Genomic DNA, 26667 nt, shown 5'->3' on the forward strand with positions numbered 1-26667 from the left:
ACATACACACGAAATTCGAGCTTTTGCAGCAAACTGTAGCCTCATCAGGAAAGAGGGTAGGAGAGGGAAAGACGAAAGGATGTCGGTTTTAAGGGAGAGGGTAAGGAGTCATTCCAATCCCGGGAGCGGAAAGACTTACCTTAGGGGGAAAAAAGGACAGGTATACACATGCGTGTGTGCGCACACACACACACACACACACACACACACACACACACATACATATATATCCATCCACCATTTGAAATAAATTAAGTGTTGACTTCTAGTCAGGTTTCTGCTCAAACTGTATCACACCCGAGCTTTAACGTGTGCTATCTGTCATTCCAACTGAGTGAGTTGCCTGGGTAGGTCTAGGAGAAGCTCTTGTAAAGTAATCTAGTCAGAATAAATAAATTACATTATCACTAGTTTAATAATGCACCCACTTGTATTTATGTAGTCTTAAATCTCGCTCTGGATCATACAGTTCCTTTTTTATCATTATTTGGAATGTCACAAAGCCATGATGTATGGCTGATTAACATTGTTGTTTAGTACCTGTCTACCAGTGCTGCTTTTGTGTTTGCAGCTGCTCAAACCTGTGACCACTAGATTGTTGATTTGAAATGTTTCAGAGAAATAACAGTGCACTGTGTCGCAGGCCTCGTTAACAATGATAAGAAGCCGAGATGTATGAGTAAATGGTCAAATATAACATCAAGGAAAATTAATAGTTCTTGTACAGCTATGATTTACCCTCTTTTCTCTTATGGTAAATTGTGAATGGTGTGAGGGAAGAACAACTATCTGTAAACTTCCATATGAATTTGATTTTCTCAGATTTTCCCATCATGTTCATTACATGAGTCATATGTGTGAGCAAGTAATATGTTGCCCAACTTTTAATGGAATGTATGTTCTCAAAATTTTAATAGTAAACCACTCCATCATGCACAATGCTTTTCTTGTAGTGGCTGCCACTGGAGCATGTGAGCATATCAGTGTCACTCTTGCATTTGAAATATGAAGCCATGATAAAATATACTGCTTGTCCTTGTCTCTAAATCTTCTCTGTCTCCTCTATACTTCTATTTGATAAAGTTCCCAGACTTGTGAGCAGTACTCAAGAATTGTCTGATGAGTATTTTGGAAGCTATCTCTTTTATTGTTGTATTACATTTTGTTATCAATCCTAAAATCTGATTTTGCTAAAATTAATTTTATGTTGTTGTTTTACTTTATATTGCTGCAGATGGTTACTCCTGAATATTTTGCAGTTGCTACTCTTTACAATGATTTATTGCCAACAGTGCAATCAGACAGTAATGAGTTTTCAATTTATTTATGCACAATACACTGTATTTATTCATATTAAGGGAAGACTCCCAGTCCCAGTTCCTGCATGAAGTGTTGATCCTCTACAAGTCTTTCTGCATTTCACTGCTATTTTACGTGATTCTTACTATCCTCTATACAATAAGTTAAGTGGTAAACGGATTCAGGGAGCTACCAATGTTTTCTGCCAGCTCATATATATAAGAGGACTGCTCAAAAAATTCTGAAACTTTGTCAACAAAATTTTTTCTATGCTTACCTTTTACTTATTGTGCCTGGTATTCTTCGAAATACTGTCCTCCACAATTGACACAGTGCTCGCAATGCCATTTCCAGTTCAGGAACCAGTCTTGGTATGCCTCTTGCTGGTTTGCTTGAAGTACTGTCTGCAAATTTTTGCAAACCTTTGCCCTTTCAACAAAATTTTCAACTTTGAAAATAAAAAAGGCCACAGGGACCAGGTCTGGAGAGTGTGGAGGATGAGGCAACACAGTGATTTAATTTTTTGTGAAAATAGTCACACACCAAGAGGGATGAATGTGCAGGTGCACTATCATGATGCAAGAGCCATCTCACCACATTTCAGGCTGTTTCCTTCTCACATGCAACATGTCCCAAAAGTACCACCGAGTTTACCCCTGTGGCACAAATTCATGATGAACTAATCCTTCAAAGTCAAAGAAAACTATCAGCATGGCTTTGACATTTGACCTGACCTGATGAGCTTTTTTAGGTCTTGGAGAACCTTCCCTGACCCGTTGTGAAGATTCAACCTTGGTCTCAACATTATAATCATAGATCCACATCCCATCAGCAGTTATGTTTCTCTTGAGGAAAATCTCATTCTCATTTGCATGGTCCAAACACTCTTCACAGATTATGAAGCAAAAGTCAGTCTGGTGTTGACTCACGAGCCATGGGACGAACTTGGCAGCAACACAATGCATTCCATGATGCAACACAATGCATTCTAAGATGCTGTGCCAGGAATTCATAACATGATCGAACTGAAGTGTTACATTCATCTGCAATCTCTTGGACAGTCTGTCTTCGATTGACATGCACAGTTTTGCTGATGTTTCAGACAGAATATTGTTGGTAGACATCGAAGGGCATCCTGAACAAGGGTCATCTTTAACTTCTGTCTGGCCATTTTTAAACTGTGTGAACCATTTGCAACACTGAGTATGGGTTAAGCACTCATCACTGTAGGCTTCCTCCATCATTTGGTTTGTCTTTGCAAAGGTTTTCTTGAGTTAAATGCAAAATTTAATGCAGATGTGTTGCTCCTCTAACTCTACCACCACGAAATTCACAAACTGTGTGACACAACATTCTACTCAATACAGCTCTGAACATTAAGTAACAGACATACAACAGTGAAACTTCTGGCAGTTACTCATTAAGCACAGGCATATGCAGGGACACCAACCACATTTTGCTCCAATGCACCGTTGGTGTGAATTTATGAATGTCCAGAATTTTTTCAACAGAACTTGTATACCTTGATCAGTAATTATCGTATTGCACTCCCATGAGGTACTCCCAGAATTAGTTTGATATCCAGAAACATTGCCCTTTATGAACAACATGTTTAGTTCTGTCTATTAGGAAGTGCTGAACCTAGTCACAAAGTTTTTACAATATCCCATAATGTTATATTTTGTTCACTTGGTTGTAGTCACCTTTTGTGCTTCAGCAAGGCTTTGCACCCAATGTATTCAGTATCTGCTAGCAGATCCTCCACATCTCAGATGAGACTACCTGGTAAACATAAAGAATCAACTAGGTTATGAAAAGAATAGATTGCTACTTACCATAGAGATAAAACTTTGAGCTGCAGATGGGCACAATGAAATGACTGTTACATATAACCTTTGATCGAAGCCTTCTTCAGAAAAGAGAAATGCACACACATTCACACAAGCAAGTGCTCCTCACACACAAATAACTGTTATGTCCATCTACTCTGGTCAGTCTTAATTAATTCAGTGTCTCCGGTGATATCCAAGTATTTCTACATGGCCTTGTCTTTTGGTCCTTGCTAGCTTCATTATTTCACCTCTTGAAGCTACACAGTTTTCTTGTACTGAATTCCTTTCCCCTGTTTCAGTCAGTCATTGCCAAATGCTCTTACTGAAACTCTCAACCACGTCTTGTTCTTTCAGCTTATTCAGGTCACACTTTCTCCTTAATTTCCTACATTTTTGCGACTTCTTCTGTTTTAATCTACAGTTCATAACCAATAAACTATCATCAGAGTCCACATCTACCACAGGAAATGTCTTATGATTTAAAACCTGGTTCTGAAATCTCTGTCTTATCTGGTGTCTCCAGATCTCTTCAACATATACAGCCTTCATTCATGATTCTTAAATCAAGTCTCAGCAATGAGCAAATTAGATTCTGTGCAAAATTCTATTAATCAGCTTACATTCCTTTCTTCCAGTCCTTATTCTTCTCCTATTTTTCCTTCTCTTTCTTTTTCTACTATTGATTTGCAGCCCCATCACAATTAAATTTTCCTCTCCCATAACTATCTGAATAATTTCTATTATCTCATCACACAATCTTTCAATCTCAGTATTATGAAAAGGAAAGTTGCTACTCACCATATAGTGGAGATGCTGAGTCGCAGTTAGGCACAACAAAAAGACTGTCACAAATAAAGCTTTCTCCCGCCAGTAAAGCCTCCGCCAAAAATAGATGACACACACACACACACACACACACACACACATACACATGACTGCAGTATCAGGTAACTGTAGCCACACTGCGAACAGCAGCACCAGTTGATGGAAATGGCGACTGGGTGAGGGGTAAGGAAGAGGATGGAGTGGGGAGGGGGAGAAATAGGGGAGAAATAGTAGGGTAAGGGTGGTGGACAGTGCAGTGTTGCTGGGGAGCGCGCAGGGATGAATGAAGAGAGGGTGTAGAATGGTTGTGTGCAGTCTGGAGGTTAGAAGGAGGGCAGAGGAGGGGTGGGGAGAGGCTGGGGTCAGGGGCAGGGGCAGGGAGGGGGTAGTAAAAAGGAGAGAATTAAAAAGACTGGGTGCGATGGTAGATTGAGGGTTGTGAAGTGCTGGAATGAGACAGGGAAGGGGTGGGATGGGTGAGGACAATGACTAACGAAAGTCAGTTTTCAGTGATATTGGTCTTTAATTCTGTGCGTCTTTTACCATTTTTGTAAATAAGAGCAACCTGTTCTCTTTTCTGCTCATCTGGGGCTATTCACTGTCAAGTAAATTTCTGTAAGTGTGGATTAGGAAAGAAGCTACTTCCACAGTGCATTAAGTGGAAAATGTAATTGGAATTCTCTCAGGACCTGGTATCTCATTCTTTTTCGATTATAGATGTGTTGATATCAACATCCATGTTGTGGTGGTCACACATTGATAGGGAAAAATTCTCATTTGTAAATACACTTTTAAACGTGGGATTTAGTATATCTGCTGTCTGCCTGCTGTCTTCTGTTTCAACACCAGACAGGCCTACAAGACACTGAATGGGAGATATGGATTCATTCATTGACTTTGTGTATGACCACAACTTTCTGGGATTTTCATCTACACCTACATCTACATGTCTACTTTGCAAATCACACTTAAGTATCGGCAAAGGGTTCATCAAACCACCTTCACAATAGTTCTGTATTATTCCACTCTTGAACAGCACACAGAAAAAACAAACACCTATATCTTTCCACGTGAGCTCTGATTTCCCTTGTTGTATTATGATGATCATTTCTCCCTGTGTAGGTCAGATAGATCTATCCCCTGGATCTGACTAAAAATTATTTTATGTTTCATGTGTGACCCTCCTTACTAATGTGCGATTTGCTGTTTAGTTTTCTCTGTCAGTTTCCCTACAGCCTCTTTTGTAACAAGAGTATAGTAGTCTATATTTTTGAAATGGTACTATTGGACAAAAGTTGATTGTTGCCCTCTTTCATTACTTTATTTGTGTAGTAATTACCTAGACCCAAGTGTATAACGACTTTCAGCTTTGTTTTGCGTTTTGCAGATCCCACCTGTAATTCTGAGTTTTTCCTTTAAGTGAGTTGATAATGGCCTCTTATCAGCTCATCCAAAGAGCTTCCTTTTTTCCATATTAATAGTGTCAGGTGAGGTTTCTTGTCAGGTCATATCTTACAGTAATCTGATCCTTGTGATGATACATGAACACTGGAATAGTGTAGCGCAACAGAATCTTGTGTTGGCCATGCTTGCTCATTCAGTACACCCATTCTCCATCAGGTGCTGCAGTAGCCACCAGAAAGATCGCGGGAGGCCCACATCAGCACGGCGCGTCACGGACGGTAGTTGCCGCAAGTAGAGTCCCGTCCACCAGAGGGCACGCAAGAATTCGGACGCGACCTCTGCCGGCATAACAACAACAACAACAACTCAGGCAGCATGAGCTGTGCCCAGTCAGTTAACATCGAGCATGCCTAGGGCACAGTCCCGGTCTACGCTAAGTGAAGTGCGACGTAAACGTGAACAGTATTATTACACAATTGGCGACGAGTAGGGTCGTTCTTTCATGTGTTGCGTCGTTTTTTTGGTTTCGCAACTTCTCCACGACATGGAGGATTTAGTGCGAGTTTTGGTTGAGCAGCAGATGGAGCTCATGGCCACCATGAAACAAGTGCTTCCGGCGTTGCTCTCCACGCAGTCTGCTCCAGCGCTATTCCCTCCTCCCTTTCCCCCGTATGACGAGACGGCGGAGGATTGGGACGCATACGAACATCGCCTTTGGCAGCATTTCCAGGCGTTTCATGTTGCCGATGCGGAGGTATGTTGTGCTCTCTTCTTGTCTTGGATATCTCCCTCGCTGTATCAAGTTTTGCGGCAGCTAGCGCCGTTGCAGGAACCCTTGTCCTTGTCTTTTGACGCACTGTGTTCATTGGTGTCTTCATATTATCGCCGCCGCACGCATGTTGTGGCGGCTAGGGTCGAGTTCTATCAATGCAAGAAACAGCCCCATCAGTCTTACCGGGCATGGGCCGCTACCCTGCACGGTCTTAGTCGCAAGTGTCATTTTGTCACGGAGCAGTCGCGAGAGTCGTATGCCCACGTTATGGTACGCAACGTCATTGTTCGTTTGGCTTGTGATAGGGAGGTCTGGCAACGGGCCCTGCAGTTAGAAGACCCTTCCCTCGAGGAAGTCCTGTCCATTGCTCAATCGTATGAAGTCTCTCACGCCACAGGTCAACAGCTGGAAGCGTGGTGCGACATCGCGGCGGTTCAGGGCGGCGCGGCCGCGTCCACTGCGTCCGGGGTGGTCGACGTGCGAGCAGTACAATCCGTCCATTACGGCCGCTCCCGCACGACGCGTAAACAGAATTCCGGCTGCCGGCCCCTGTTGCCGCCCTGTGCGTCATGCTATATACATCATGATCGGTCAGAGTGCCCCCAGCGTTGGGCCGTTTGTCGCAAATGTAATAAAAAAGGTCACATTGCTAAAGTTTGCCACTCAGCCTCAAAAGAATTGAAGGAAGCAGGTACAGAGGACATGGACGTTGACATTCAGGAAGTTTCATCGGGCCAGGCTCCCGACGCATCGGCACGCAAACTCTTTATCGAGGTGTCGGTTCTGTCGCGCCAGTTACAACTGCAAGTAGATACGGGCGTGGCAGTTTCGTTGTTGAATGCACAAACTTATTCCGACCTTGGATCGCCCCCGTTGGTGCCAGTTTACGGGCGTCTACGCGGTTATAGTAAACAGTTCATTCCCCTACTGGGTCAATTCACTACCGACGTGACTTACAAATCAGTCACTCGGCCTATTACTTTTATTGTTGTCAGTGATGCGAGCTCCCCTAACCTTTTTGGCCTGGATGCCTTTCAGGCTTTCAGTTTTTCTATTGCTGACACCATACAGTTGGTCTCCGAAGACGTTCCCTATCAATCATTGGAATCTTTGATCTCAGACTTTCCAGATATCTTTGAGGAGGGCCTGGGGCATGTTTCAGATTTTGAAGCTCACTTAACATTGACAGCGTCGGCTCGCCTGCATTTTCTACGTGCGAGGCAGATCCCCTTGGCTCTCCGCTCTCAGGTAAAGGAAGAGCTAGACCGGCTGACAGCCCTAGGGGTCGTTCTTCCCATTTCTTCTAGTGAGTGGGCTTCACCCCTCGTTATTGTAAGGAAGCCCTCGGGAAAATTACGTCTTTGTGGCGATTTCAAGGCCACCATTAATTCCCAATTGGTGGTGGACACCTATCCTTTGCCTCGTGCTGATGAATTGTTCTACGCCGTGGCGGGAGGCCAATATTTTTCGAAAATCGATCTTTCAGAGGCTTATCATCAGATACCACTTGATGAGGACTCCAAACGGCTGGCGGTCATCAACACCCCGTTTGGCCTTTACCAATATCAGCGTTTGGCCTTCGGAATATCCAGTGCCCCGGCGATATTCCAGCATTATCTTGAGCACGTCACGTCGACAATCCCTCATTGTATTAATTACCTGGATGACATAATTGTCACAGGCCGCAGCACGAAGGAACACTTGCACAACCTTCGCACCCTCTTTCTCAAATTCAGGTCTGTGGGCTTGCGTTGCAACCTGCATAAGTCAAACTTCTTCCAACCGTCCATTGAGTATGTGGGTTACACCATCTCTCAGCACGGCATCCAGCCACTAGGAAGTTTATTCCAAGGTATCGTCGACCTTCCTCGGCCCGCTTCGCTGAAAGAGTTACAAGCTTTTTTAGGCAAGATAGCCTATTACCACCGGTTCATTCCCAGGACTTCCACCATAGCCCGCCCCCTGTACTGTTCCTTTTGATTGGTCACCTGCATGCGAGCGAGCGTTCAACTCGTTGAAGGGCCTCCTCACGTCAGCGCCTTGTTTGGCTACTTTTGACCCCCGTAAGCCGTTGGTCCTGGCTACAGATGCTTTGCAGTATGGGGTGGGGGCGGTCCTGGCCCATCGCAATGCCGATGGTTCCGAGCAACCACTGGCGTTTGCGTCTAAAACTCTTAGTCCCGCGCAGGCCCATTACTCCCAGGTGGAAAAAGAGGCTTTGGCCATTGTCTACGCTGTTACCAAGTTTCACCCTTTCTTGTATGGCACGAAGTTTCAGTTAATCACTGACCATAAGCCGTTAATATCGTTATTTGGCCCCGCCTCTCAGATTCTGGATAGGGCGGCCCACAGACTACAGTGCTGGGCCTTGTTCCTCTCTAAGTACCATTATGACATTCATTTTTGCCCTACCGGACAGCATGCCAATGCCGACGCTCTTTCCCGTCTTCCGGTGGGCCCAGATCCTAAGTTCGATCGAGAAGAGATTATGTGTTTTCATTTGGATGTGGCGTCCCGCCAAGCGGTTGATGGCTTCCCAATTACTAGTTCTAGAGTCGCCAGGGAAACGGCAGCTGACCCGGTTCTCCGGCAAGTAGTTCGCCTCATTCAGCAGGGGTGGTCATCCTGCCCTCCAGGTCGGGCCTCAGACCCTCTTCGTAATTATTTTATTCTACGAGACCGCCTCTCGGTCTTGGAAGGAGTTCTCCTTCTGGCTACCGATGATACAGCTCCTCGCGTGGTTGTTCCTGCCAGTTTACGAAGGGAGGTCCTCACGTTATTACATGCGGGGCACTGGGGTGTTTCCCATACTAAAACCTTGTCTCGCAGACATGTGTACTGGCCCGGTATTGACAGAGAAATTGAGCACTTGGTGGCCACCTGTTCCCAGTGTGTGAGCCAACAGGCATCTCCCAGGGCAGCGTTCTCTTCCTGGCCGCCGGCAACCCAAGCATGGGAACGTGTTCACATCGATTTTGCAGGCCCATTTCTCAATGGCTTTTGGCTCATTGTCATTGATGCTTATTCCCGATTCCCATATGTGGTTTGCTGCTCCTCAACCACTTCAGAAGTTGCAATCCAGGCACTAGCAAAAATCTTATCTGTGGAAGGTCTGCCAATCACCCTGGTCTCGGACAATGGACCGCAGTTTATTTTGCAGACCTTCCAGGATTTTTGTAGGCGCTTCGGTATTCGGCACGTTTGCTCTCCCCCCTTCCATCCACAATCGAATGGGGAAGCCGAGCGCATGGTGCGCACATTTAAGACGCAGATGAAAAAGTATGTGCACGAATTTCCTGCAGAGGAGGCATTGATGTTTTTCCTGACGGTATACCGGACCACACCAATAGGCGAACGCAGCCCCGCAGAGCTCCTCCATGGGCGCTAACCTAGGACTCTACTGCACCTCCTCCGGCCTGGTCCTCGCCAGTCTTCGCAAAATGGAGTACCTGGCTTTCCACTGGGTATGTTGGTCTGGGCACGTGGGTTTGGTCGCAATCCACGTTGGATACCGGCGGTGGTCCTGCGCTGAAATGGTTGCCGGCTCTATACTTTGCAGGCAGGGGACCGGGTGGTACGTCGTCACCAAAATCAGCTACGTCCACGTTTGGGCACCCACCCTCCGACCTCTCGGACGCCGGCTTCCCCATTGCCGGCACCCGTGTTGGTTTCTCAGGGGACGTTACCGCCTCTCCCCGCTGTGACTCTGCCGCACTGCAATGGTTCTCAGCCTTGGCAGCCTCCAGTAGCTCCAGCACCGGCATCGCCGTCGTTCGAAATACCCCAGCGAGAGCCGGCCCCCCTCGCAGGCCCGGTTTCTCAGGAGGCTGGTTCACCTGTGGTTGTCCCTTCCCCATCGTCCCCCCCACTGGGTCTTGCCCCTCCTGAGGTGGAACAGGATCCGGAGTTCGACAGCTAGTCGCCCGTTCTGTCCCGGGCTCCGGTGTTGGGATGACGGGGGCCTCTTTGTGTGGGTCACTTCCAGCTGTATTCGAAGGTTCCGGCTCGAGGGTTGGCAGATCCCCTCGACTCCGGCCTTCCAATGCATGTGGAGGTCATCGCTCATGCCCGACGCTCCACCTTCCGACGCAGTGGATCACAGTGGCTTCACCCCCCGAAGGAGGAGGAGTGCAGTAGCCACCAGAAAGATCCCGGGAGGCGCACATCAGCACAGCGTGTCACGGACGGTAGTTGCCGCAAGTAGAGTCCCGTCCACCAGAGGGCACGCGAGAATTCGGACGCGACCTCTGCCGGCGTAACAACAACAACAACAACAACAACAACAACTCAGGCAGCACGGGCCGTGCCCAGTCAGTTAACATCGAGCATGCCTAGGGCACAGTCCCGGTCTACACGAAGTGAAGTGCGACGTAAACGTGAACAGTGTTATTACAGGTGCCAATGGCATAAATTTGCATTTGAGACTAAAAAAAATAGGAGCATAAAGTGTTATGACATAAAACCTTTTCCCATTCAGACATAAGGAGATTCAACACAGGTGTGCTAATCCCAAGTTTTCAGTGCTCATTATCAACACTACTACATTCTCACTCTGTCAACACTCCTAAAAACTGACCGCTTGTGATTCTCATCAGATTCATGTGCAATCATTGTGCAAATAAGAAGTTGATGCCTCCTCAAAGTAGGTGAATGCAGGGAGTAGAACTGTAAATAACTTTGCTGCATTTCTTTCCATTTGTTTACCCTCCTTAGAAAATCTGTGTAGTTTTTTGTATCTACTAGAATTCACGTTTCACCTGTTGGTATAGCCTAATCTATTCTTGACAATCACAAAGAAATTTCTGATTTCCCTAGAGCCGCCTGAGTTTTAACTATTTGCTTATGCTTTTGTTGTGAATGGCATTTTTTAACACAGTGCTGCAACTTCTATAATCTATCCCACAGTTCACAGTCACTTTCAATTAAAATATTTTATTCATGCAGAAAAGGAAATACACATTTCAAATGAGGCAACTTTTTTTATAGAATTAGAGGCTAAGAATAATAATTTATTAATGAATTGTAAACATCTTTATTTAATATATGTTTAGTATTATTTTTTGAATGATGAGACAGAAAAAGGTACCCCACTGTTCAAAATTGAGTGTCCAACAATTTTAAATCCCTCACTTAGATTTTATTGACAATTAATTATTGGAATTTCTTCTTGACCAAATTTCTTCTTGACCTGTACACTGCAAATCACAACTAATATCCTGGGTGACATCGTACTTACACTCCTAAGTAGTCTTGTTGCTTCCAGTTCTTTTCTCTCATTTGTCAAATGGAGGCACTTCTGTTGTTTACTTCTATGTTTAGTACCATCTTATAAATAGAAATATTTCCCATTTTTATTTGATTCTGCAGTGAGAAACCTATCCAATAGTTCCTTAATAAGTGTGAGTAATAAAACTGAAAATAAAGGCAACTCTGTGTATACCAATGTGGATTTTCATCAGGTTTGCTGTATCTTCTTGGCAATTAAATACCTGGCAGACAATTTTTCTTACAAGTTTGTAATGAAACATACTCTGTTCCCTTGTTTGTAGTCCTCAACTTGTAGCATCTGATGTACACAATACATTAGATGTTCCAGTAGCAACGTTGTGTCTCCTACAAGGTCCAAATGACAAAATGTTTCAGTGCCAATTTATCACCACTGAGACATCCAATTGTGACAGAAAGTGACTTTTAGGTGAACATTTCATGACTGTTAGTGTATATTGTGCCTATATTGCTCTGTGCAAACTTATCAGATAGAACAAAATACAATCACTTGCTAAAACATTCATTTTGCCTTGCTTGTAATGTGGGTATTTTACCATGCAGGACACAAAAATTATAGTGTATCTTTTTTGCACATTTTTATTTGATTGTTCATTTACTCTGCTTTGTACAAGTCTTTTAAATTTCATCTTCAGTAATGTTCATCTCATAATGCAAAATTTGATTATGCATGTATTCGGCAAAAAACTTCAGACAAATAAAGAAAGAATTAAATGAATACTTACCAACACAAAATTAAGCAAAATCACAGCCTTACATAAAATGATAAAGAAATTTGTCTTTCTGAAACACCGTCCATGGGGCCCACAAATCTTTTGTGGCCACCCACAGAGTGTGTATGGTGCCCCTAATCATTACAGCTTTTCTTCCCTCTTTTTATCTTTTTTTCTCTCTGAAATGTGGTTTACTAGTGGCTCTTGTCAACATTTACCTGGATTTTCTCTTAGACCGTGATTTTCATTATCCATCTCCAATTTTTTTTACCTGTTTTGCACTCCATTCTGTTACAGCTTATGCCGCAGGCAGAGAAAATCATCTAACTTGGTTTATGTCCCAATAGTTGGACTATTCCACCTTAAATATCTTTTGGGAATGGCACGTCTGATGTACCCAAACCCATTGTGGCCATCAGCCTGTCGTTGGGCGAGGAGGGATGAGGGGCAGGGTGCGGGGAGGGGGGCAATCAGATACCCACATGGTAGCGGCTTCCTGACTAAGCAAGGATTGTGCTATTGGTACAAAATCTGCAAATTTCCATGAATTTCTAAGAGTGTGAGTTCATTGTATCATGGGGCAAGTGTATTCTGGGCAACAGTTTCAATGCCAGGCAGCTATTGCTGTAGTGATATGGTGCCCATGTGGCAGCACATAGTTGATGTGAGTGGCAAAATGGTGGACAAAGCACAATGAAAAGTATTAAACTATCTCATACTGGTGGTTGCACAATTCCAGCACTCTCATCTGATACTCACCACAGTTTCTGGTCAGTGCCAGGACAGATCACAGATCTTTATATCTTTATTGGCTACAGAACCATTATTCCATATGGAATATATTGAAGACAAGTTGGGGTCAGTTGCCTTAGCAGATAAAATCTGAAGGGGCTGTCTATAATGATCAAAACAGTGTCCCCTGGTCAATAGCAGGGACTACTCTCCTGCAAAAAATTTGCCGATGTTCCTATTATAAGAGCCTTAAAATGATCCAAAGAATAATTTCTTAGTGTGACCTCATATTTCAGAAGATGAAGAATTACACACAAACGTAGAAAGACAGGGAGCAAACTTAGTTCATCATACCCAACAGCGACCAAAATAAAACAGGCCAGGGACTAGAGGATTCATTGTGGCTTTAGAGGGTGACACACTACAAGGAAATACAAATAATATTATAATGACATGGAATATAGCCTTTTGCTACATTCCCCATGAGGTGTTTCAAGTGCATGTGTTCTGGTCATGTTGTCATGGCGCATAAATGTTCCACTGTAGGTGGCTGGAATATGATAATACTGCTTTCAACTTGGCACCATCTTTTCCTCTTTCATTGACTTGCCAAGTGCTAAAGAAAGAATGCAAAATCCAAGAATATAAAACCCTTCATCTTCTAACATACCAGGAAACTAAAAAGAAGTATGACTCTCTCTGTTCTATTGTGAAGACAGTAAATTTTACGCAAACAATAAGAAAGTAAAAAGAATGCTCCATCTTTACCCTCAATGGTAACGTCTGTTGGCCATCCAAATCTGCTTTTTCACATTGGAGAAGAGCCTCTCTCTATGCCCCCCCCCCCCCCCCCACCTCCACACACACACACCACACACATGTATACCGCTTTATGGACTTCGACTCCACACTCCATCTCCGAAAGAAGAAAGAATTCAATTTCACCAATATCTCCTGAAGGATGGTAGTCTTCTCCTCCTTCAACCCCCAAAACCCTAGTAGCCCCATGCCCTGATGACGGGTTGTGGAACAGCAGCTTAATAATAATAATAATAATAATAATAATAATATTAATAGTAACAGAAGAAGAAGTGAAAAACATCATTCAGTCCCTGAAGAATAACAATGCACCGGGAGAAGATGCTATAGTTGCAGAGCTTTGGAAGCAGCCTGGAGACAAAGCTCAGCAAATTGACTGAGATCCTACGGAACATTTGGGATACTGAGAATTTACCAGATGACTGGACATCTGCTCTGATCCACCCCTTACACAAGAAGTGTGATTTGACTGACATCAACAATTATAGAGGGATCTCATTGTTACCAGTCACCTATAAGATATTATCTAAGGCATTATTGAACAGAGCTGAACCTCAATAGGACCCAAAACTTGGAGATTATCCAGGCAGTTTTAGAAAAGGATGTTCTTGTGTTGAATAGATCCTTAACTTGAAGTCAGTATTAAATCAAATTAAACTAGCGAATAAACAGTACATAGTTACTTTTGTTGACTTCAAGAAAGCATGTGATTCAATCAACAGACATACTCTTATGAGAATTTTGTAGGAAATGGGCCTGGACCAGAAAACCCACAGCCTTATCCAAAAGACCCTGTGTAACACTAGATCACGGGTAAAGTTCAGGGGAACACTTTTAGAAGCTTTGAGATAAAGACAGGAGTTAGACAGGGAGATGGAATTTCACCTCTTCTCTTCAACTGTGCACTGGAAAAGGAGATCATAGAGTGGCAAAAAGAAATAGAAGTACAAAACATACTGAATCGTATTTACCTGGTACACAAAAGGATTTAGCTTTCACAGATAATCTGGCACTTATAGCAAACTCAGTGAAAGTTGCAGTAAAGCAGCTCAGGATACTAAAAGAAAAGAGGTTTCAGGGCAGATCACCCCATAAAAAGACCGGCACCCTTTGGACAAAGGAGAGAAAGGAAAAACTTAGCCAGAGAATGCGTGATTATTGAGCAGACATCAAGCCCCTCTCCAGGCTGAAAAGTTGACTTGTTGTCCTTAACTGGCCCATTCAAAAGAAGAAGAAGAAGAAGAAGAAGAAGAAGAAGTCATAAGTAGTAGGAAATTGGAAATACTGTTCGCTGTCTTTTACGAGAGCCTGGAAACTATTTCTGTGGTCAGCCAGAAAGCAATACAGAAAGTACTGACCATAGTTTCCAGTCTACAAGTCCACATTCTTGTCCAGCCTACCGAAAGAAATATTTCTATACTCTTTTTACTCAGAGGTCTCTAGGAACCATGATTATAAATGAAGATTTTGAACTCTGATTGATAGATATATTTGATAACTTTCACACGCACAACATAGTAATATCCCGGATGATAAGACTAATAATAAATGTCTCTATCCGAAACAGCATTATGAGCAGTTCAGAGGCGACCTCTGCAGTAAGTTCCCATTAAATAGTCTTTCGCCCTGACTTCTGATAATCAAAATAATTGCTCACCACAGAATGGGAAAATAAGTATCACCACTTGACACACGGATTTGTTAACAATGTAGGTAGCACACTGACAGTCACTTCCAAGAAGTGATCCAGGATAGTGTACAGTCCTCAAGAGTTCACTTTCTATTATTAATGAAAATACGCATTTATTAACAACCTGTCTGTGATGTCATCCGAGGCAGTGCATACTCTGGCATTTGACGGACGTGGATCATACAGTAGCAGGGTGTGAAGTGAAGTCTTTTCCCAAATCTAAACAATCCAGGTCAGTGTACAGTCCTCCAAGTTCACTTTCTATTATTACTAAAAACACGTGTTTAGTAGTGGCCAAGTTGTGATGTCATCCAAGGTATCACATTCTCCTGCATTTGCATTTCACTGATGTGGACTGTACGGTAGCTAGGTGCGAAGTGAAGTCAAGTGTTGCCTCTCAAGCTGTATTTATATATGGGTGCAGCAGATGACCAAGGGAACACCTGCTGTCATTGGCTCTATGCCCCCGGTAGTAGCCTCTAAACTGCCGCTTTTTCAGACACACAAAAACTGTTGTGTATTAATTTTGAATTTTCGTAATTTTTGTATGAATGTAGTTAAGTTGGTTCAAATCACAGAAAAAATTTTAGCTCGCCTGCATTTAAACTTTGCAGTCTAGAATTTTTAGAATGGAACTGACAGTATTAGAACGTGACCTCTGAATTACAACTTTAGAGAGACCTTGTATTTGTTATTATTTACATCCAGGCCTTGAAACTTGTTATAGCTTTATTATTTAATAGGTTTCATCATGTGCTGTAATCAGAACTTTCTAGTACTAATATAACAGATACTTAATCTACTACAAATAAGGACGTTTTTGTTCCAAATTTAGTTTTCAGTAAATTACTCAAAAACTATTAGAGATAGCTCAATGGGGTCATGTAGTTACTATCTTTATGTTGAACTGAAGCTTCATAAAAATTTTCATATTTCTAAGTCTAATATTTAGTGCCTTCAATTTTTCTTAAAAACATGGATTCTGACCAAAATATTGCTTTAATCACATTGAGACTTGTACCAGTTAATTTTGACATACATCTGCACATTATGACCAATTTTTGGGTTCCTAGCTTTATTATTTAGTGCCACTTACTTTTTCTTAAAACATTGTATTTAGGGGAAAATATTCATCTGATCAATCTGAGATTTAAATGATTAATGGAAAATCTCATATAAAGATGTGAAACAAATACTAACAAAGAGATAGAGGGGCTGGCCGGTACTTACCTCAGCTCAGTACAGCCGATAGATACACAAAAAACAGAACCGAAAATTTACATTCCTAGCTTTCAGAACAAATGTTCCTTCATCAGGGAGGAGGAGAAAGAAAGGGAAGAAGGGAAAGTTGATTCAGTTACTCACAACCCAGGTTATGAAACAACAGGGAAAGGAAAACAGGGAGGGTAGCAAGGGTGGAGGCATGGTTGTCAGAGGGAAGCCAAAGATATTCTACTGTAAGTACTGTGCCAGCTTCAAACCAAAGAGGATGCATACAGAAGTAAAGAGGTATATAGTATAAAGATAAACACAACTATGTAGAATGAAAAGATGCGTGAATGGCTAAAGAGGAAATGGAAAGAGGAGAAGACTGAAGAGTAAATGGGAGTGAGGTTGTTTAACGTAGGTTCAGTCCAGGAGGATGGCGGGATGAAAGGATGTGTTGGAGTGCAAGTTCCCATCTCTGCAGTTCAGAGGGACTGGTGTTGGGTGTGAGAAGCCAAATGGCACATACGGTGTAGCAGGTTCCTAGGTCCCTAGAGTTATGTTGGAGGGCATGCTCTGCTACTGGGTATTGGACATCTCCTAGGCGGACAGTTCGTCTGTGTCCGTTCATGCGCTCAGCCAGTTTAGTTGTTGTCATACCGATGTAAAAGGCTGTGCAGTGCAGGCATGTCAGCTGATAAATGACATGTGTAGTTTCACACGTGGCCCTGCCTTGAATTGTGTACATTTTACCAGTAGCGGGGCTGGAGTAGGTGGTTGTGGGGGGATGCATGGGGCAGGTTTTGCAGCGGTGTCGGTTACAGGGGTAGGAACCGCTGGGTAGAGAAGGTAGTCTGGGAATATTGTAGGGTTTGACAAGGATGTTACGGAGGTTAGGGGGGTGACGAAAGGCAACTCTGAGATTTGACAGTTTAAACATTAATATACTAAAGCACATGCTGACAAAGTTTGTAAAAGCAACTTTGACTTTTAACTTCAATCTTAATGTATGGTGCAATACTTGGGTGCTGCGCATTGATGTGTCATCATGGTGATATGGCACTGCTAACTGTGAACTGGTGTAAGTCCTGGCACACTCCCTCACCTCTGCATCACTCAAATGATACAGCGCTTGTTTTTCCACAGGGAGACATGGACAATGGTCATCAAGATGCCCCACTCTTTGTTGAATAACTGTTCTCCCACTCCTGTATATTTAGTTTTCTCCCATTTACCTTCTGGAAAGTTTCTGATGACTTACCTGTTAGTGACCATTTTGTAATCGTGTTGTCCTTAGCACACCGCTACCTAAATGGATTACCTTCACATTGGTTCCTCAACAATACTGACTGGCACTTCCTTGGCACTTCTCCGTGTGGGATAATTGGTATTGTCCTCCACAGCACAACTACAGTAAAATTACATACATCAGAATCAGCAATCCCCACTCCTGTGGGATCTGCTTATCAGAAACCAGTCTCATGGTGGACGAAAGAAATCACCATGGTCATTAAACACCAAAGGTGTGCACTTCAACAACATAAGCACCATCCTTTGAAGGACACTCACTCATCTAACCTTCTAAAGGCTCCAAGTAGTTTGTAACTACCATCAGGACACAGACCCCTTCTTCACATGGATTGATCAAAATGCATTGTATTTCTGGCCAGTTGTTGATGACAACAGGTATCTCTGGTCCCTCTCTGGACAGTGTAATCCAGTCTGACTACGCTATGGCCAGTTGTTGATGACAACAGGTATCTCTGGTCTCTCTCTGGACAGTGTAATCCAGTCTGACTATGCTAATATTGCTGAACAGCTAGTAACACATTTTGACGGAACTTTGGCACCTGACAACTACCCTCCCACCTTCTGTCTACAGAAAAGCCTCATGGAAAGTGTCAGTCTGTCCTTAGCTACACAATCATGGCATCAGACAGTGTATCTTTTGTGGTATCATATACTGATACCACCTCACGGATGTTAACGTTCACAATGGTATTACAGGTTTCCATCAGACGCTGATATGCCCTGGAAGACAATATGAATTTTCCCACATGGAGAAATGTCAGCTGTTAGAGAATGGCCAAAGATGTGAGGGATATGGCAGACCCAATGGTGTGTGCCTGCTGAGCCATGCGTCCAGTGGCTCCATACCATATGCTCCTCAAACCACTGTAGCGGCATTCTGGCTCTGAGACACAGACAATTATATGGCTGATGATGATATTGCCTTTGGGGAAAGACATCAGGCAAGAAGGGATGCAGGTGGTTTGCAGCTGTCAGTGTGTCTTTGATTATCACCATAGGTCCCTTGCAAGTGCAGGAGAATGTCTCCCATAGCATAATACTGCTCCCACCAGCCTGCGTCCGTGGTGCACTGCAGGTTTTGAGCCACCGTTAACCTCAATTTGCGGAGATGACCATCGACCTATTGTGGTAACAGTGTGATTCATCTGAAGAGCTGACATTTTTCCATTGATTAACTGTTGAATCCTGATGGTCCCATGCCCACTGCAATTGCAATTGACAGTGTCGTTGGGTCAACATATGAACGCACAGGGGTGGTCTGCTGCAGGGCTCCATGTTCACCAATGTACAATGAATGGTGTGCTCCGAAACACTTGTGCATGCACCAGCGTTGTGCTCTTTCAGCAGAGATGCCACAGATCAACATCTATTCTACTTTACAGAGCAGACAAGCTTCTGAACCCCACATTCTGCGAAGAGTCGTGGATGTCCAACTATTTAGCACCTTGTACTAGTTTGTGTCCTTTTAGCTTTTTCCATAGATGCTCATGACAGTAGCATGTTAACATTCGGCCAGCTTTGCTATTTGTGAGATACTGATTCACAAGCTCTGTGAAATAATAATCTGCCTCAATTGATTTCCCCATTTGCAGCCCATATCTTTGCTGGGTTATCCCCTGTCTGTGTCTGCTCCACTTACATACTTCTATAATGGCGTCAACTGCCTGCAACACAACCAGGCGGCATCAAACGTTGTAGTGGGCAGTGATCATAATGTTTGCGCTGATCAGTGTGTATGTTTCAGGATGATGAATAACTTCCATCTTTTTTACTGTAGCTGAGTCAATATCACCTTCAGAGGTGGAGGAAGACATTGTAGCAATAAACTCATCAACCAGTTGAAATGTAGGCCTGCAACAAAAAACATGACATTACATTAGCAATGCCAAATTAACACACTTTCAAAACATCTAGTGTAGTTACTATATCAATAACTACTATTTATTTACCTTTGATGCAGAATATATAAAATCAGATGTCAGACAAACTCAGAACGATACTCTGATGCACTGCAGATATGAGGTTTTAAGCAACTGAACAGCAGACACGAACACCCCCAGTTAGTGTGACCATTACATTTAAGGTGGATGAACTCTAAACTGGGATAGGTTCCTTTCTTCAAACTAACAAATATTTCCATGTTCAATTAAGCTGGCACATTAGTGATTTTCATTCTATTTTTGTAGCTTACAATCTGCATCCACATGCTAACATATGTTTGGTGTTAAAAAAAGAAGATATTTTGGCACTTGTTCATTTCTTCAAAATACTGATTCAAATACCAGCTTGAAAGAGAAATTTAAATAATAAAATTATTTGTTGTAGAGAGGTCTTTCTATTCAGACAATGAATTCATGCTAAATATAAAAACATGGAAGTAGGCATATGTTGTAACAGAATTAAAATGTGTATAGGCAGAATATTGGTGGCAGAGTCAAGATGTGTACTTCTGTATGGTGCAATAGAACTGAAATGTGCATAGGTAGATTGTACAATAGATCAAATGCATAATTATGAGTGATGTTTTTGTACGTAAAAGTGATACACCTATGATAAATAGCGTATGTGATTATGATGCAGATATGTACCTGGATCTGATCCTTAAATATACATCCAAAGCTGCTAAATAAAACAAATAAATAAATACCAAATGCCAACAATATCTGACATCTTGCAAATTTGGAATCTACTGTAGAATGATAAAAAACAATTCCAAAGTAGTATGATACTGGTAGTCCCATGGTGTATACAAACAAATAAATAATAAAGGTAACACCTGCACTGAACTGTTGAGATGTAGTGGTAGACAGACACAAAAACAAGAGTGAAATTGTGGCTACACTTACTTACAATGTAGAAGACACAAAGACTGAAAAACACACACACACACACACACACACACACACACACACACACACACACACATGTTGTTACGAGAACGAACAGTGTGTGAGGTGTAGTAATAAAAGAAGCAGTTGAAATTAAAACCTCAGAAAACACTCTCAAACTTACAAGGGAACCTCCCCATCGCACCCCTCTCAGATTTAGTTATAAGTTGGCACAGTGGATAGGCCTTGAAAAACTGAACACAGATCAATCGAGAAAAGAGGAAGAAGGTGTGTGGAACTATTAAAAAAATAAGCAAAATATACAAACTGAGTAGTCCATGCGCTAGATAGGCAACATCAAGGATAGTGTGAGCTCAGGAGCGGCTTTGTCCCGTGGTTAGCATGAGCAGCTGCTGAACGAGAGGTCCTTGGTTCAAATCTTCCCTCGAGTGAAAAGTTTACTCTCTTTATTTTCGCAAAGTTATGATCTCTCCATTCGTTCATTGACGTCTCTGTTCACTGTAGTAAGTTTAGTGTCTGTGTTTTGCGACCGCATCGCAAAACTGTGCGATTAGTAGATGAAAGGACGTGCCTCTCCAATGGGAACCGAAAACATTTGATCGCAAGGTCATAGGTCAACCGATTCCTCCACGGTAAAACACGTCTGATATATTCTATATGACACTGGTGACGGCATGTATGTCACATGACAGGAATATGTTGTTGACCCACCTAACTTGTACACTTGGCGAATGGGTAAAAAGATTCTTCTACCTTGCCCGATTTAGGTTTTCTTGTGGATGTGATAATCACTCCAAAAAAGTGATGAAAACATTAGAGTTTGTCACATAAACTGCAACAAATGAATGCAACAGTTTCACAGTCGCACAGTTTTCCCTGTGCTCTGTCAAAACATATGTTTTTAACATTTTCAAATTTTTCCATATGTAGACCGTCAAATCCTGCCTATGTCCAAGCAAATCTGAACATGTCCTGGAATTTTGGAGAATGAAATTGATTATGTGTGACTGCCTGAACTTTGATAATTGTCTGAAAATAAAAAATTAAAATTTTCACTCGAGGGAAGACTTGAACCAAGGACCTCTCGTTCCGCAGCTGCTCACGCTAACCACGGGACCACGGCGCTCTAGATCTCACACTATCCTTGATGTTGCATATCTTGCACATGGACTACTCAGTTTGTATATTTTGCTTATTTTTTTCATAGTTCCACACACCTTCTTCCTCTTTTCTCAATTGATCTGTGTTCAGTTTTTCAAGGCCTATCCACTGTGCCAACTTATAACTAAATCTGAGGGGGGTGCGATGGGGAGGTTCCCTTGTTAGTGTAGCATGGGATCTGGCCTTTACCAGTTACAAGACATAACATTGCCCTATTTGCTGATGGTTTGAGCATCAATGATGTCACAGCTGGCAGCCTGGCTGTATTAGCATGTCCATCAATGGCACTGCAGTCAGATACTACTTGACAATGGTAGAAGAGCACTTGGTTGACACTGTGTGGGATTTTGACAGCTTGGCATGCTGACAGCCCAAGAAGGTTTTATCTTTTCATTTTTCTATGACACTGTGCATTTACGGATCAGCTCGTTCCTTATCTTCTGTAGAATGTACATGTGTACTTCATTTGTCGTCTGCCTCTTCCATCCAATGAAAGAACCTGGTTAAAAGGTTTGAAACCTCAAAACTGCACACTCGTATCTTTCTGCTACATTACCAGAAATTGAGGTTATGATAAACATAGCTATAGGACAGTTGTAAGCTTTATGATTTAAGACAGCAACTAGCCACAATTATGGTTTAAAAAAGTCCATTTAAGTCAAACCACTGTTGATTTTGGATTTATTGCATATCCAGCATCAGATGGCAGTTACAGATTTTCTTCAAACAATACTTGGGTCTGGTTGCTGTTTTAAATTCTAAACTTGTAGTTGCATCTTTCTTTTGCTATTTGTCAGTACTTCCTTAGTTGTTGCTCTTTCTGTACTGGTAGTCAGGCATTCTTCTGACTGGCAGGAGTTTGATATAACTGTATAAAAATTGACCGTTTGTTCACATGTACTTACTTTTTTGTTTCTGTAGGGCTGAAAATTTAGCAGCAAGAAAACATATCAGCATCAAATGAACTTGAACTGGTTTGTCTAAATCTGAATTTACACCTCTGCACACTGCGCCTACTTGCTATGCACCTGTGCTTGCCCCCAAGACGCAAGTAGAGGCACACTTTAAGGGCGCGCCTCTTTCTGATCTTGTGTACATGATTGATTCCATTAACATCCAGAGAGAAACACGCATACTACTCCTGAGGTCAAACTACAGTTGCAGGTTAAATGTGCCTGTGTGGCTGGCCAGTGGGCAGTGGGTTTGTGTATCAAGAGCCAGCCAGAGTGTGCTAGTGATGTGCACCAGCAAGGCTGCAGCATTAATTTGCTTTTTAAGGGCAGCTTGAGGGCCATCTAACATTATTTATAAGATTTACTGGGAGATTCTTAACATTTACAATGAACAGATCAAGAATGTAAAAGTACATGTATTTTAGTCATGTTACAAAACGTAAGAAGAAAGTGAGATTGTCAAAGCAGCATCCTTGTAAAGTCTTTCAGTGCATATTATTAATACATATTTTTCCTTCACTTGGAGGGCTCATAAACTGAGACATTAGAAAGAGTTTGAAACACCTGGACATTTTAATATTGCTCTGATGAATTCAGTTCACTGGCTAAGTCGGGTGTGTTGAGAGGTGGAATTTGTGATGCATAAAGGGAAGCAATTACTGCAGTATATGGATCTCCAACATACAAGATGTAGGGTCTCTTGTTCTGTGCACAAATAAAAAGTACTTTATAGATGTGTGTTTCTGCTAGATAGTTCAGTGTCCTTTTATTTGCTTGCATCGGTGAAAACTATCAATGAAACAAAGTGTCTCATAAAGGAACCAGGATGGCTTTGACACATCAAAGGCCCAAGAATCATTCTTCTTCTTCAAGATATATCTCTCAGAAGTACGGACAAAACCTTTCTTTTTGTTCACGTTTGTCTCTGTTCTTTCGAGGTAGTTCTTGTTTTTGAGTAACTGTAGATGTAGACAGTAATTTAGTTTCACTCTTGTACATAATCCATAAGTAACCAGACATAAAAAAGGAAATACACAATAACACTGTTCAGAATCCATGTGTTTCTCATTTGATTGCTTGGCTAAAATCCTAGCACAAAGACAAATTGGAATGCATGCCAAAAACTGAATCTTTTTAATGGTGATACACAGTAAAACAAAGCACCAAAACGGAGAGAAATGCAAACAGATCCATGACTGTCAGACGTGTTTCCCTGCCTATGATAGGGAGACCCCTGTGCTTGCACATGGTGGCTCATGTGCACAAATCATAGGCATGCTTGAATTTGCAGTGGTACGTGCACTTTCTCTCCTCTTCATATAACAGTCCCATGCAACTAGTGCAGATGGAAAATTGAACAGGTGTAAATACACCTCAAGGGATATTTACTGTGTAAAAATTATCTGCTGTTTGTCTGACAGGTGATTTATTCATAATTCCTTCACACTCTTCCATAAATCCTTTATAGACTGCATTCATAATTGTCATTAAAGTAAATTAAATTGTTTGTGCTTATTCAAGTTAATTTTAAAATAGTAATATTATTTATTATAGTCTGTGCTTTGAACTAGATAGAGCTCTCACTTCCTGGTGTAAGTTACTTACCCTTGCTCCCATGTTAATTATACCTTCATTTGTTAGGGAAAACAAGTCTCAAATGCTATAGAAATTTGTTTAATAAAGAGTTAATTTTTTAAAATATTTGTAAATCTCTCTCCAGCATTTTTCATCAGAGCTCTCTCAAAATATTATTTATCATTTTGTTTCTTATTTAAACCTAATTGGTCAGTATATTTTATTGCTACCATTTGACCAGTATGGACAGTTACATTTACTGTGACTTTTGCTTCTAAATCACTGTGATCTATAATTCTTATTGGGAACTTTACTGCTTGTCTTTTACTTAGATATATGTACATGCTGAATACTTATAAAAATCTACTAGCTTGTTTCTACTTTCATGAAGGGCAGCACATAATGAGTTGTGATAAAAAAGTAACAGATTTTTTTTGTTTTTCTTAAAGAATATTTATTTATTCATCAACATTAACTTTGTCCCCTTCAAAGTAATCCCCCTCATATATAACACACTTATGCCAGCACTTTTTCCAGCCTTGAGAGCTTTTCTGGAACTCACTTCTTGTTATGGTGTTCAGCTTCTTCAGCGTTTCTGTTTTTATCTCATCAATGGTGGCAAAACGACATCCTTTCATGGTTCTCTTCAACCTTGGAAATAGAAAGAAGTTGCAAAGGGGCATACTCCATGAATACGGTGGCTGAGGTAGCAAAACTGTTTCGTATTTTGCCAAAAACATCATGAACAAACTTTACTGATGTTTGAGCATGAGCATTATCACGATGAAATTTCCATGAGTAGTTTTACCACAGTTATGGTCATTTTATTTGGATTTTTTTTGAGCAAATGATGCATAACTTCCAGGTAATATTCCTTATTGACCATACAACTGTAAGACAGGAGCTCATGATACACTATCTCATTGTAATCTAAGAAAACAGTGAGAAGAACCTTCACATGTGATCGAATGTGTCGAATTTTCTTCCATCTTAGCTCTTCACACAGTTTCCACTGGGACAATTGGGCTCGTTTTCAATGTCAGACCAATGTCTTATCATCTGTTGTAATCTTCTGTAGAAGTTCTGGATTATTGACTTCTTTCAGTAGTTCCTGAGTGATGTCTATGTGATGTCATTTTTGGTCAGAATTCAACAATTTTGGAACAAACTTTGCTGCTATATGTTTCTTTCCCAAAATATCCAAAAAAATTGCTTGGCATGAGCCAAAGGATATGCACTTATCATCAGCAACCTCTCTGATGATGATTTGACAATTTTCCAAAACCTTTTCTTTACTTCTTCCACATTGTCATCAGTAATTGATATGTTAGGGTGTCCAAGGCAATTATCATGTTCAACATCTTCTCAACTGTCTTTGAAATGTTTATACCACTCGTAAACTCTTTTTTACTCATAGCAGATTGCCAGAAGCCACAGTCAACATTTCAAATGCAGTGCTGCACTTTATTCCATTTTTCAAGAAAAAATTGATGCAAATTCTTTAATACATCTTTTCAAAAGTAAGAGTTTGCTGAGCACTCAAAAACATGTATAGCCATTTTAACTGTCAACAATAAAGTAAATATTTGAAACAGCTGAAAATGCAATTGTACATCAGGAACCTGTATACCAACAGGTTAAAAAAAATTATAAATCAGATTATAATGCTCACAAAACTTAAAAACTTCCAATACTTTTTGATCACACCTTGTATATATGTTTGTAAATGTTAATCAGTTTCATCATCATTTGGTTTTAAAGCTGTGTTTGCAGGCTAAATTATAGCAGTTCAGGTCAGACAACCAATCTTTTTATTGTGCAAACATGTTTTGGCACATTTATGCCATTATTGGTTGGTTGATTTTATTCAGATATGTAGACGCAAAAATGCTTTGCGCAATGATTATTGGAACAATAATTTGACTTAAAAATGTGTTGTACCTGTGATTATTAACTTATTTTCTACACCATTAGGATATGCAGGACCTTCCTAACATTGCTTTACAGTGTACCATCTGCAACAAAATGTTGTTTTTTGTGAAATTGGGTAGTGAGTTAGCATATAACTATTTTTGGACGTAATTCTAATATGCAGAAATATTTTGCAAGTAAAATAGTGTGGTTTTTCTCATGGATCCTGTCTTCATCTACGAGCTCAGTTGTCGCAGAAATACTCAGAGACATGGTACATGTTTTAAATGAACAAAATTCAAAAGTTAAAGCACTGAATTTTGCAAAAC

At 41.6% G+C, this 26667-nt stretch overlaps 1 protein-coding gene across 1 annotated transcript in view; it reads left to right on the top strand.

Annotated features, from left to right (window-relative positions):
• Window positions 1-26667, top strand: part of LOC124804670 — a 221407-nt gene that overhangs the window by 84813 nt on the left and 109927 nt on the right. The window lies entirely within an intron of this gene.

Source organism: Schistocerca piceifrons, chromosome 7, assembly GCF_021461385.2.
Source record: "Schistocerca piceifrons isolate TAMUIC-IGC-003096 chromosome 7, iqSchPice1.1, whole genome shotgun sequence".
In the NCBI taxonomy this organism is placed as follows: Eukaryota; Metazoa; Arthropoda; class Insecta; order Orthoptera; family Acrididae; genus Schistocerca; species Schistocerca piceifrons.